We start from the raw sequence: 12,023 nt of genomic DNA on the forward strand, positions 1-12,023 counted from the left end.
CTTCCCATCTGGGTCTCCCCAGCCCAAGCACCAGTGCCTGGCACAGAGTGGAAATGCAAGGAAGGAGGTCAAGGTAGGGAGGGATGGAACCACAGTTACATTTCTGAAAAATAATCGTGGTGATGATACGGAAGACAGATCTGAGTTGGGAGACCTCTGGAAGCCTGACCTGGTGCAGTGGCAGTGAGGCTGGGGAGGGGGCGTCAGGTGGGAAAGCGTGGCAGAGCCCAGCCTCTTCATGTCTCCAAGGGCCACGCTCTCCACTGTGCCTTCGGTCCATGGCACCCTTTTCACAGCCAAGAGAGGGAAAGTCACAGCATGCCAGCTGGGTGATTGACCCTCCGAAGAGCCCAACGACCCTAAATACGTCCATGTCACTACCTGCTGTTTTAATCATTAATAGGTCAATGCATCTCTCTTGCGTGGGAACTGGATCCAAGATGGTGGCTTGGATTTTTATTTAATTTTTTTCACTCTCTTGCCAGTTTTATTTATTTATTTTTTAATTTTATTGAAGTATAGTTGATTTACAATGTTGTGTTACTTAATTATTTAATTTTATGTCACATGTTTAGGGGCTAAATATCAAATATCTTTCCAGCCTGGTAAAATCCGGCAAATCTAATAATTGGGATGCTGTGCAGACTATAACAGAATCCTTTACTGGACTTGGAGGGGGAGCCCCCGAACGGTAATATCTGCAGATTCACTTGAGAGTAAACCAGGCTTTAAGCTGTTAGTTCTCTAACCTCTGAGTAGGGACCCTTGAGTTTGCTGCAGGGAGCATGGTTGCCTAAAAAGGCTTTAATTTCTGAGGACTGGCTCGGGCAGGCCAAAACAAATCATTTTCAAAATTGGCTTGGGCCTCCAGGGTCTTCTAAAACTCATTTTCCACACAACCGTGATCCTTTTTTGCCCTCATTTTCGTGCATTTGGAACCTGCCTCCCCCTTCATATACAGAAGGCTGCTTAACATGCACGTTGGAGAATCGAGCAGGAGGTGAAACACCCAGTTTCCCATCTACTCTCAGATGCTGTGACCGAGAAAGGCTCTTTTCTTCTTAAAGGGAGGTCCAAGACTCCCGAATGTACAGCAGATGGTAGCTGAAAAGTTGTTACAGCTTCACACCCAGATACACCCATGATGGGTGTGTGCATGGGTGATGCACTTGTACATATGTGGGTCTGCAGGTGCGCACACAAGCATGCACACAGGTGTCTGTGTGTGGAAGTGTACATGTGTGTACATAAAAGTGTATGTAGCGGGCAGGTACGTGTGTATACCTATTGTCTCAATCTCAAGAGGGGTGTTCCTTCTTGCCTTCTAATTGTGGGTACCTTAGTGAGCAGAAGTGATTAGCAATAGCCTAATGTAGCGTGAGCTTTATCCACATCCCAAATCTGCTCCTTATTTGTGTGTTCTTGGGCAAATTACTTACTTCTCTAAGCTTCGTTTTTGCTGTCTAGAAAATGAAGATTAAAAATAGGGCCTACTTCATGTGGGGTTTTTGACTGTTGGTGAGACAATATATGTTAAATATAGCACAACGAAGAGCACATAACAAGAACTTAAGAAATGATAGCTGCTATTATTATTGTTGTTGTTGTTACTCCTTCCTACCCCATGCTTACAGGGAGAAAGTCAGCAAACTGTTTTCCAGCCCAGGGTGCTATAAGTTTCCACTTCTCTGCATGCTTGCCTCTGAGAGCACCCAAAGTTTGTCGCAGGGTTTTTGCGGGGTGTCTAAACCCAAGGTGGAGCTCATAGGTACTAGGTGCTTTCATAGTCTTCTTTTTTTTTTAATAATAGTTTTATTTGTAATAACCAAAACGTGAAACAACCCAGATGTCCTTTAATGGGTGAATGATTAAACAAACTGTGGTACGTCTATACTCTGGAATACTGTTCAGCAATAAAAATCAACAAAGTATTGATACACACAGCAACCTGGATGAATCACCAGAGGACCATGCTGAATGAATAAAACCAATTTCAAAGGTTACATAATATATGCTTTCATAGTCTTAATCCTCATCCATCTTTCTAAGGTTCTGCTGCGCAGGTCAGCCTCTGCAGAGCTAGATTGTCGTGGGATCCCACAGGACTGTGCCTTGGAGCTCTTCCTGCATGAAAGGAGAACTGCCCCATCCTTGCTGCCACAGAGAGTCCCTATAAACCCCTAGTAAACGTTCGCTGAATTGCGCTGGGTTGGGTTCAGTGCCAGCCGTGGCTCTGTATCTCTCTGGGGACCCCCCCACAAAGCTTTTATTTGATCTGCTCTTTGTGATCTCGGAAACCATCTTGAATGGGAACCTCCAGGAAGAAAACTTCCCCTCAGCAAATCTTGTTTTTTTCAATATGTCCTCAAGCTTCCTGTCCCCCTATCTCTGAAAACGAAAGAAATACAGTCTTTGGGATGGTAGTAAGCTCTTTTGGGTGGCAGTAAATTGTACTGGTTAGGCAGAGAGCCTCTGAAGTCAGAGTGCTTGGATTAAATCTTGGTTCCATCACTTGCGAGTTCAGTTTGAAGTTTTCTAAGCCTCAGTTTTCTCCTCTGTAAAGTGGGGATAATATTGTACCTGCCTCATGTACCTGTATTGTATGAGGATCGAATGAGATGATACCCATGAAGACCTAGTCCTTGATCCATCGTACGTCCTCAGTACAGTTTAGCTGTCGTGATGGGTATTATCGTGGCCATGTTGGTGGGGAGAGCAATGGATTGGAGAGGACATGGGCGCACTGGGCAAGACGTTGAGGTTTTATTCTTGTGCATCTTTGAGCTCCCTAAACATCTGCCCTGAGAGGCACCCAGACAAACTTCCCTTATTCAGGGAAGTGTAGGTGGGGGATGGGGTCCAACTGCCTCAGGGTTGAGGAAATGGATTATTTCGAGTTTTTTCCAATAACTCGTCCAAATTATGGACTTTTCTTTTTCCCCGATGAGCTCTCCTCAGGAAGAGGAGCCAAGAGAGGGAGAAATGCCCCTGCCACCATTGTTTCTAGAGGCCCCAAGGCCTGGTCTTTACATCTGTCCCAGGGAAGAGAAAGCTGGGGCTCAGAGGCAAGGATAAGCCACCACCTGGAGTGGGGTGAGCTGGGGTGAGGTCACATCCTGCCCTACCCCTCCAAGTGCCTGGGTGGGGCTTCCCATCCAGAGGAAGCAAGTCCCATCAGCTAGTCCTTGGGTGGGGTTTCCCAAAGCCAAGTGTTTAGAGGCAAATCATTGTTCTGAAATTCCGCTAGGTTTTAATGACCACCATGCTGAGAACTCCTCCAAGAACAAAGTGAGATTTTTCAAACCCAAAGGGAGCGAAAGGCGCTTAAAAGGAAGAGAAGTATCTGGCCAAGTCTCAATTCCAAGACTTGAATGAGGAAGAGAGTTTAGACGCAGGGGGACCCAGGCCCTAACCCCTTTCTTTTCATTGTGATCAATGAAATTTTCACAATGGGTCTATCTTTTGTCTGTAAAATGGGGTTGATATAATCTGGGCCCCAGGAAGAACCCTCGTCTAGGAAATCAGGCAATCTTGTCTCTGTCAGACCCAGCTTAGCAGCTACTTTCTGTGGACCCTTGACACATGCTTTTGCATCTCAGGCCCTTGGTTTTCTCACTGAAACATGAAAGCCTGGGCTCCAGACTTCCTTGTAGTTCTGTGGCTGTTTCTAGGTCAGTGCACCGATGAGGGCTGAGGCAGAGATGTGATGAAGAAGAGAATAGCCAGGATGGGCAAGAAGGTTGGAAGCACCTGAGAATCTCCACCAAGGTGCCAGTAAACCAAAGGTCCACTCCCAGCCACGGTCCCTCCACTGTGTCCTCTGTTCTTGCCTTTAGCCAGGCTATGTAGGACATCATCTGGGATCTTTTCTCCCCAACCTGTTTGTGGCTCAGCTCGTCTTAAGATGGTCCATTCCAGCTGCCCAAGCAGCATGACCTTGTGAAGTGGTGAGGAAGGTGACCAGGAAATGGCCATGTGGAGGCTGAGGAGCACTCATCAGATGACAGAGCCTTCTGTCCTGATAAGAAAGAAGCACAGGGCTTCCCCAGTGGCGCAGTGGTTGAGAATCTGCCTGCCAATGCAGGGGACACGGGTTCGAGCCCTGGTCTGGGAAGATCTCACATGCCGCGGAGCAACTGGGCCCGTGAGCCACAATTACTGAGCCTGCGCGTCTGGAGCCTGTGCTCCTCAACAAGAGAGGCTGCGACAGTGAGAGGCCCGCGCACCGCGATGAAGAGTGGCCCCCGCTCGCCGCAACTAGAGATAGCCCTCGCACAGAAACGAAGACCCAACACAGCCATAAATAAATAAATAAATACATTTACAAAGCTCAGCTCCCTAGCTCCTCTGGGGGCAAATGCTTTAAAAAAAAAAAAAGGAAAGAAAAAAAAAAGAAAGAAGAACAGGCAGCCTCAAGGCCCCTTCCAACTCCAATTCAGTTAGGGAAATATTTAAGGAGCCCCCATAATGTGCCAGACCTCACTGTGCTGACTGAGGACTGAGTTGGGCATAGGGGTGTTGCCGGTGAAGGGACAGCCCCGTCTTCAAGGTACACAGGGTCTCACCACCCAGATGTTTTATGTCCGGTGACTGCACCTCCAGTGGTTTGATGGCAAGTGTCTAGAGCCACCACCAGGTCTTGCCTGGCTCTGGGGGAAAGGACCAGTCACAGTCTGTTTCTTCAGCATCTAGAGTGAATCAGCTCAAAAGTGGGACTCTTACTGTTACCAGCCCAGGCCCTTGGACTCTTTCATCGATAGAAATTGATTAGAGGCCAGATGAGAATCGCAGGCAAGGCTTTATTGGGACTCATGCTGCACCAGGGAGTGAAAACAAGAAACAGGTGCCTTTGCTCGCTCCCTGAGAGGAGGTGCTTGGGTCCTTAAATAGGGTAACAACAGGGGCAGGTCCGTGGGTTGGGCAGGAGGCAAGGCTTAGGTGGTCCGCCCACCCCCTTGGTGGTGCTGTGTGCAGGGATCATGCACAGTACCCTGTGTTTGCTCCAGGCACCTCAGAAACGGCTGTTGGTTTGTGGCCTTTATGTATCTTATTGTTCGTAATTGCCCCAACTGCACATGCATGCAGTTATTTTTCGTTGCTTATCATTTCTTTGTATTCTGTTGCTGGAGGAGACGTCTGTCCAGGTACAAGCACTCTGGTAAAGGGTCCCAGGTCCCAGCCTGTCTCATTACCAGCGCCTTTGTGTTTCTCTTTTCTCCTTTGAGCACTCTCTGCTCTTACCCAGGCCCCACTCTGAAGCTCCTACCCCTTGAACCTGGCTGCCTCGAACTAACGCTGATCATTTAACAGCCACTGGGGGAGACTAACCGGGTATCAGGCCCACTCCCTGCCCACAGGTGCTCACAAGCTAGTTGATAAGGGCCCTCTAAGGCAGCACGGATGAGCAAATGCCGTCAGACAGACACACTTACGGGCTTTCCCTGCTCAGGCCCAATAAGCGGGGCTAATGATCAAGGCTGAGTTCACAGCGGAGGGAGGAGGTGGAAACATCACTCTAGGGCTAAGCCACCATCACCCTAAGGAGCTGGCACTGGAAGGCAGGGCTGAGTCCCGGCATCATCTGTGTATTTAACTTATATGAATTTGACTGTGTATTTCTACCTAAAATAATGAGAGGAAGAGGAAAAATAGAAAATTTAAAACTGTCAGGGATCCTGCCTGCTATTCCGGTCTATGTGCACGTCCTCTTGTGACAGACCCTCCTGGTGCTTGTCTGACAGCCATCAACCTGTCCCCTTTTTTGCCTGCCGAGATCTTGTTTTGTTCCTCTGTTTACCCTCCAGGTGGCCATGTGCTCAGAGAAGGCTGAGACCCTCACCGACCCAGAGGGTAAATCTTGATTAATTAGCTCCAAGCCAATTTTGATAATTCCATTCCCTTTTTCCATGATTGGGTTAGGAATAGACTTATGCTCTGTTTCTGACCAGTGAGACTTTGGGGGTCGGCTTGGGTGTGTGAGGAGAGGGTGCTTTTGTGGAAGACATATTAACTCCTCCCTTCTTGTGCTTCTGGATGTTTCCATGACACATGGAACTACTGTGTCCATCTTGGGACCCCAGAGGAAAGGCAAGAGCATTGCAAAGAGGTCAGACTAAGGCCGTGAGGCCATGGAGCCATTGAATTAACCACCTCTGGTACCAAACTACCTTGGGACTTCTTGTGACATGAGCCAGTCTATCCTCTGTTGTTTAAGCCTTTACTAAATAGGCTTTTGATTACCTTTAGCTAAAAGCACTCTCGATCATACACCCCAGTGGGAGGATGACAAGGGAGGTATTCATCTGCTGTTCCTGCTGTCAGCCTCAGCTCCTTCTATCTCTCATATTCTCAGCATCTTCAAACACAGAGAAATCCTAGTTTCAAGATCTGTATTTTTTTGTACGACATGATCCTTTGTACAAGCCAACAGCATCATCTGGTACTTAACAGGAGAAATGGTCCATTCCAAAGCTGGAGCAAAAGTGGTTCTGTTGGGCTTTCTAAAGTACGGTGCTAATTGGACAGTATGGGAGATTTAAGGAATTTCCAAGGGCAGTTTTTTTTTTTTTTACATGTATCCATACACACATTTAATTTTAATTTTTATTATTTATTTATTTATTTGTGGCTGTGTTGGGTCTTCGTTGCTGCATGTGGGCTTCTCATTGTGGTGGCTTCTCTTGTTGCGGAGCACTAGGCGCATGGGCTTCAGTAGTTGTGGCTCGTGGGCTCTAGAGCACAGGTTCAGTAGTTATGGCGCATGGGCTTAGTTGCTCCGCGGCATGTGGGATCTTCCCAGACCAGGGCTCAAACCCGTGTCCCCTATATTGGCAGGCGGATTCTTAACCACTGCCCCACCAGGGAAGTCCCTAATTTTTAAATATAAGTCATCTCGTGTTTATTCTGGTATTTCCAATTCATATACATGGCTTTACTGAACTTTTTCTATATTACATCTGTATCTTTTTCTACACTGAGAATCTTGAGTCCCATAAGCACATGATATGACAGAGCTGGAATATCTCAAGGGCAGTTTTGATCATGCAGGTTTGTGCCTTTTGTCTTTAGAACCTAAATCCTTTATGAGATGCAACCAACCTGTGCAATAAGCACTGGGGCACAGTGGAATCAGAGAGTGGCCCCCAAGGAAGTAGAAAGTATGGGCGATTAGAACCTGGTTGAGGAGACGGTATTTAAATGGTAGAATTTATTTAGAAGATAGATACAGATTTGTCCGATGAACTCTCTGTAATGGGAACTGGAGGTTGATGGGGATGGCGGGTCTGGAAGGGCTCCTTCCTTTCTTAAGGCTGGGCTATGTTATGCTGCTGTAATAAACAGCCCCAATCCTTTGGCTTAACATAATAAAGGTTTAGTTCTCATTCATGTTACATGGCCATTGTGGGCTGGCTGTGTCTGTGCTTTGTGTTACCCTCTCGGCTGGGCCTTAGGCCAGTAGAATTGCCACTGTCTAGAACATTGCCATTCACCGTGGTGGAGGGGAAGGGTACTCTGGAGGGTCCTGAATCAGCAGTTAAATGCTCCGGCCAGAAGTGATCAATGCTACTGCTGCCCACACTCATCAGCCAGAGCTAGTCACATGACCTCACCAACTCTAAGAAGGCCAGGAAGTGAAATCCTGTTATGTGTCCACAAGAGGAAGGAACCAGGAGCATTTGGTGAACAGCACTAATGACCACCTCGGCCACCCACTTTGTCCAACGATCTATCTAGAATCTGTGTGGACAGATGGGCTAGAGCAAAGGTCCATTCTCTTGCACATAAGAGTCCATGCTGACTTGTCTTCCTCTCTTTCTTAATCTGCTTTCACCTCGTGACACATGGTGATTCCAGGGGGTCTGGGTACAACTAGCACCCTCCCGTGCAGTTCTACCCTCTCCCTCTAAGCCTTGGACCCTTAATTTTTATTTATGTTTAGTACTAGCCAGGATCAGAACTAAGGAAGTCACCCAGTGTTTCCTGGGATGCCATCAGTTGCTTCCCCACCAAGCCTCCTTAGCTTGCTCGCCCTCTCCACTGTTCAGTCTAGTCCTGTCTCCCTTTGTTCAAACACACAGAACCATTTTGCCTATAGTTTACTCTGCTCAAGACCTCGTGGCTACCTGCTGCCAGCTCAAACCCTCTCCCTGCTGGTCCTCAGGTATGCCCCTGGCTTCTCCAGCCAGGGTTGAGCCCAGCCTCCTTCCTTTTGCTTGCACTGCCCTGTCAACCGCACACATATTATTCCCAACAGAAATCAATAGAGAGAGTGGCCAAGCCAATCATCAGAGTGTGCCCTGGGAACAGAGACCCAGGGATATGGGCGCCAGGGAGCTGGAAGCTTGGGCCAAGGGATGTATTTATCTGACTGTGCAGCTAAGTAAGGAGGTGTATAAAAAGCAACAGTGACAAGTTCATGGTGGATTTGATTTATTCCTGCAAGATCTTTATAAAACTGTCCCTGATGGAGTATTCATAAGCATCCCTCAGCTACAAGTAGACGGGTCTCAATTTTTCCACTACAGGGAAATGCAAACTTATTTTCTTCTGGGAGAGAGAAGTTATTTTTTCCTGAAGGTTTGACCCAGTCTTTTAAAAATGTAATTAAAATAGTAGTAGTATTGCTAGGGATTGTAGAAATAATATAAAATATAGTTTCTCAAAAAACTTATAAATAAGAGGTTGAGCAAAGGGAGAAGGGGGGATATAAAAGTGGTTATTTGAAAGTACAGTAGGTAGAAATATATGTGAAATATATATATTCTATATTATATATCAAATTATATATATATATGTTGATAAAATCAACATTGAAAGTTGTTGATAAAATCCTAGCACTGAAGGAATCTCAAACAAGCAATCTAAGCTACCCCCCTACCCACGTGTGGTGCAATCACTATTTTGGAAATGGAAGTGGCTTTTTTACATGTTTAAGCATCATTCAATAAAGACATGTCAGTCATCTTGCATCTTCAAGTCTGCAAAATGGGAGGATCTCTTGTACATTGGTTATCAAAGAAAATTGACCTGTAGCCCTATCAGGTGTAGTGTGCGGGTCTAGTACCCTCTCCAAGAGTCTTATTATCATGTCCTTCTCAGACTCCACTTTTGCAGGGAGCTCCCATGTACAGATGGCTGTTCTCTTCTCTCTACCCTGAGGTCCAAATGTGGGACCTTATTAACTTCCAGTCAACAACACCAATAGAAGACAATGGTGTAAGACAGATCTTCTCTGAAGGTATGAGAGTAAGGGGAGAATTACATCCTGACACAGCACGATGAATAATTTAAGATTGATTTTTAAAACATCACTGTTCTCGAAAGTCCTTTTTATCACCCCCTGGGAATTTCTTACTGCCAACTCTTGTTCCAGCATTTTTCAGCTACTCTCCTTCTTCTAAATGGACCTGTTCCATTTTTCTTTTCCTTCCACGTTTTCATACTCAAATGGCTCGTAAAGTTGCTTTGTTCTCCAAAAACAGCTTTCTACCTGGACGGAATTTTGCTTCTCTCTTTTAAAATAACATTTTTCTGTCCTCACAACTTAATATCAGGATTAATAACATTTTTAAGTTGAAATGTTATATCCATTTTCTCTCACTCTTGCCGTGAATTCTGAAGTGGTTTCTTGATTGCAGGCTAAAATTCTGAGAATACATATATATTTATGTCTCATAGCTCTTTCTTATGGCTATATATCCTTTCATAAAGATAGTATTGCTTATGAAAGGAATGATTATAGCAGAGAAAAGATTCTTCCCAAAGTGGGATATAATATATAGAGAGAGATGGGAATTAATACTTGTAAATGAATTTTATGCAACACAGGGAATTATATTTGCATAGTTAAAAATGAAATACTTTATCCAAAATGATTTTCATTATAGATTGCATCTATTAGCTATTGTTACAATAATGTTGCTTGACAAATCATCTCCAAACTCAGTCACTTTTATTGTCATGCATATGCAGTTGGGCTAGGGGTTGGCTGATCTACACTTGGCTTAGCTGCAAGGTGTGGATTGGGTCCAAGTCTGCCCCCCATGACTCTCATTTCCTTGCAGGCCAACTGGGACATGTCCTTCTCATGCTATAGCAGAAGTGCAAGAGGGCAAACATCACCACACAAACCCATTTCAAACCTTTGCTTGCATGATATCCACTAAAATCCCATTGGTCAAAGCAAACATCAGTAGGACAGGGAAGACAGTTTCTCCCACAGTGGGAGAGAAGGGGGCTGAATATTTGCTGAACAATAATTCAAATTATTCCATAATTAAATATCATATATTTGTCCATCATGCCCAACATCTGTACGTCTCTGCCAGCCAGATCCAACAGGCACCAACAGTGGCTTAAACCAGGAGGGGCTTTAGTTAAATGCAAGATGTGTCTGGGAAATAATCTATTCATGTGGGAGCAAAGATTTATTTCCCAGAAACGTGCATTTAAGACAAAGCCCACAACTTCCCTGAGAGGAAATTGTAGGGCAAGTCATCAAACTTCTCTGACCCAATTTTTACAACCCAGTGAGAGACAATTATTTGCACTTTGCAATAAATTATAGCCCATGGACCTTGAGTAATCCATTGTGCATATTTCCTGTGAAATGAGGCTCTCAAGGATTCAGAATATAAAACAAGGCAATGCAACCAGTGCTAATGTATTAACATTTAATTAATCTCATATTAGTTTATTTAAAGTGTCATGTAATTGCAAACAATTGTTATAGTTTCACCACCCGATTTGTCCAGTTGATCCTTAGAAAAATGCTAAAGTATCACAATCTTTCCTGGACACATCTCTGGTTTCTTGATTTAGCACAGAGGCTGGTAAAGCACGTCTCATGAGCCAAAACAGCCCAGCGCCTGTTTTTGTAAATAAAGTTTTATTGGAACCCAGCTATGTCCATTTTTTATTTTTAATTTATTTATTTTATTTATGGCTGTGTTGGGTCTTCGTTTCTGTGCGAGGGCTTTCTCTAGTTGTGGCAAGCGGGGGCCACTCTTCATCGCGGTGCGCAGGCCTCTCACTATCGCGGCCTCTCTTGTTGCGGAGCACAGGCTCCAGACGCGCAGGCTCAGTAGTTGTGGTGCACGGGCCTAGTTGCTCCGCGGCATGTGGGATCTTCCCAGACCAGGGCTCGAACCCGTGTCCCCTGCATTGGCAGGCAGATTCTCAACCACTGCACCACCAGGGAAGCCCCTGTCCATTTGTTTTTATGTTATCTTGGCTGCTTTCCTCTATAATGGCAGCTTGAGAAGCTGCAACAGAAGTGGTCTGACCTCAGAGCCTAAAATATTTATTATGTGGCAAACAGGAAAATGTGCCAGTCCTCATTTAACATAATGCTAGACAGTTGAAACTTGGAATTGGGTGATACACACAGGTCTGGCATGAATATTGCCCTCAAGTTACCCTTAGAGAAAATTATTCAACAAAATCAATAATGTAAATTAATATTACACAGTTTTAGTCTGTTTAAGGAAACAATCTTTTCAATACTTTAAGCTATGAGCGCTCATATCCCAGTAGGCAGTTATTATACCAATTATAAAATTTGTATCTGCTTATTAAAGTGGACCCTGAGAAACTCTGCTAAGTATTACCTTCTTAGCGTTTAAGAAGATGACTTTACTTGCAATATTGTTTTTTAAAAATATACTTGTCATACTTCAAACTTTTCACTATTATAGACCATTCCACCTCCATTCACACACATAATTGCATCTAAATTAGTGTAGTTTTACTGTATTATGATCATGGGTATTTCCAAACACCAGCCCCTGATCTCTTTTGTTGAGGTTGGAGAGAGCAAAACCTTGTATCTTGCCAGATGTCCACACTTGGAGCCTGTCTGACAGCTTAAGAAAAAAGGAGCTAACATGCATTAAGACATGGGGAGAAATATATATAGATTTTAAAAGTGAGTGTAAACTCTCAGTTATTTCCAGCAGCTGTGTAGAATCTAGGACAGTGAATAATCTGGGGTCATTTCTAGTGGATGTTGAATTAGATTCAGA

The 12,023-nt window shown here is 44.8% G+C and overlaps 1 protein-coding gene across 6 annotated transcripts in view; it reads left to right on the forward strand.

The window, feature by feature from the left end:
• PALM2AKAP2 (PALM2 and AKAP2 fusion) overlaps positions 1 to 12,023 on the forward strand; it is a 502,216-nt gene that overhangs the window by 353,732 nt on the left and 136,461 nt on the right. The window lies entirely within an intron of this gene.

The sequence above is a fragment of the Balaenoptera musculus genome, chromosome 6 (genome assembly GCF_009873245.2).
Source record: "Balaenoptera musculus isolate JJ_BM4_2016_0621 chromosome 6, mBalMus1.pri.v3, whole genome shotgun sequence".
In the NCBI taxonomy this organism is placed as follows: domain Eukaryota; kingdom Metazoa; phylum Chordata; class Mammalia; order Artiodactyla; family Balaenopteridae; genus Balaenoptera; species Balaenoptera musculus.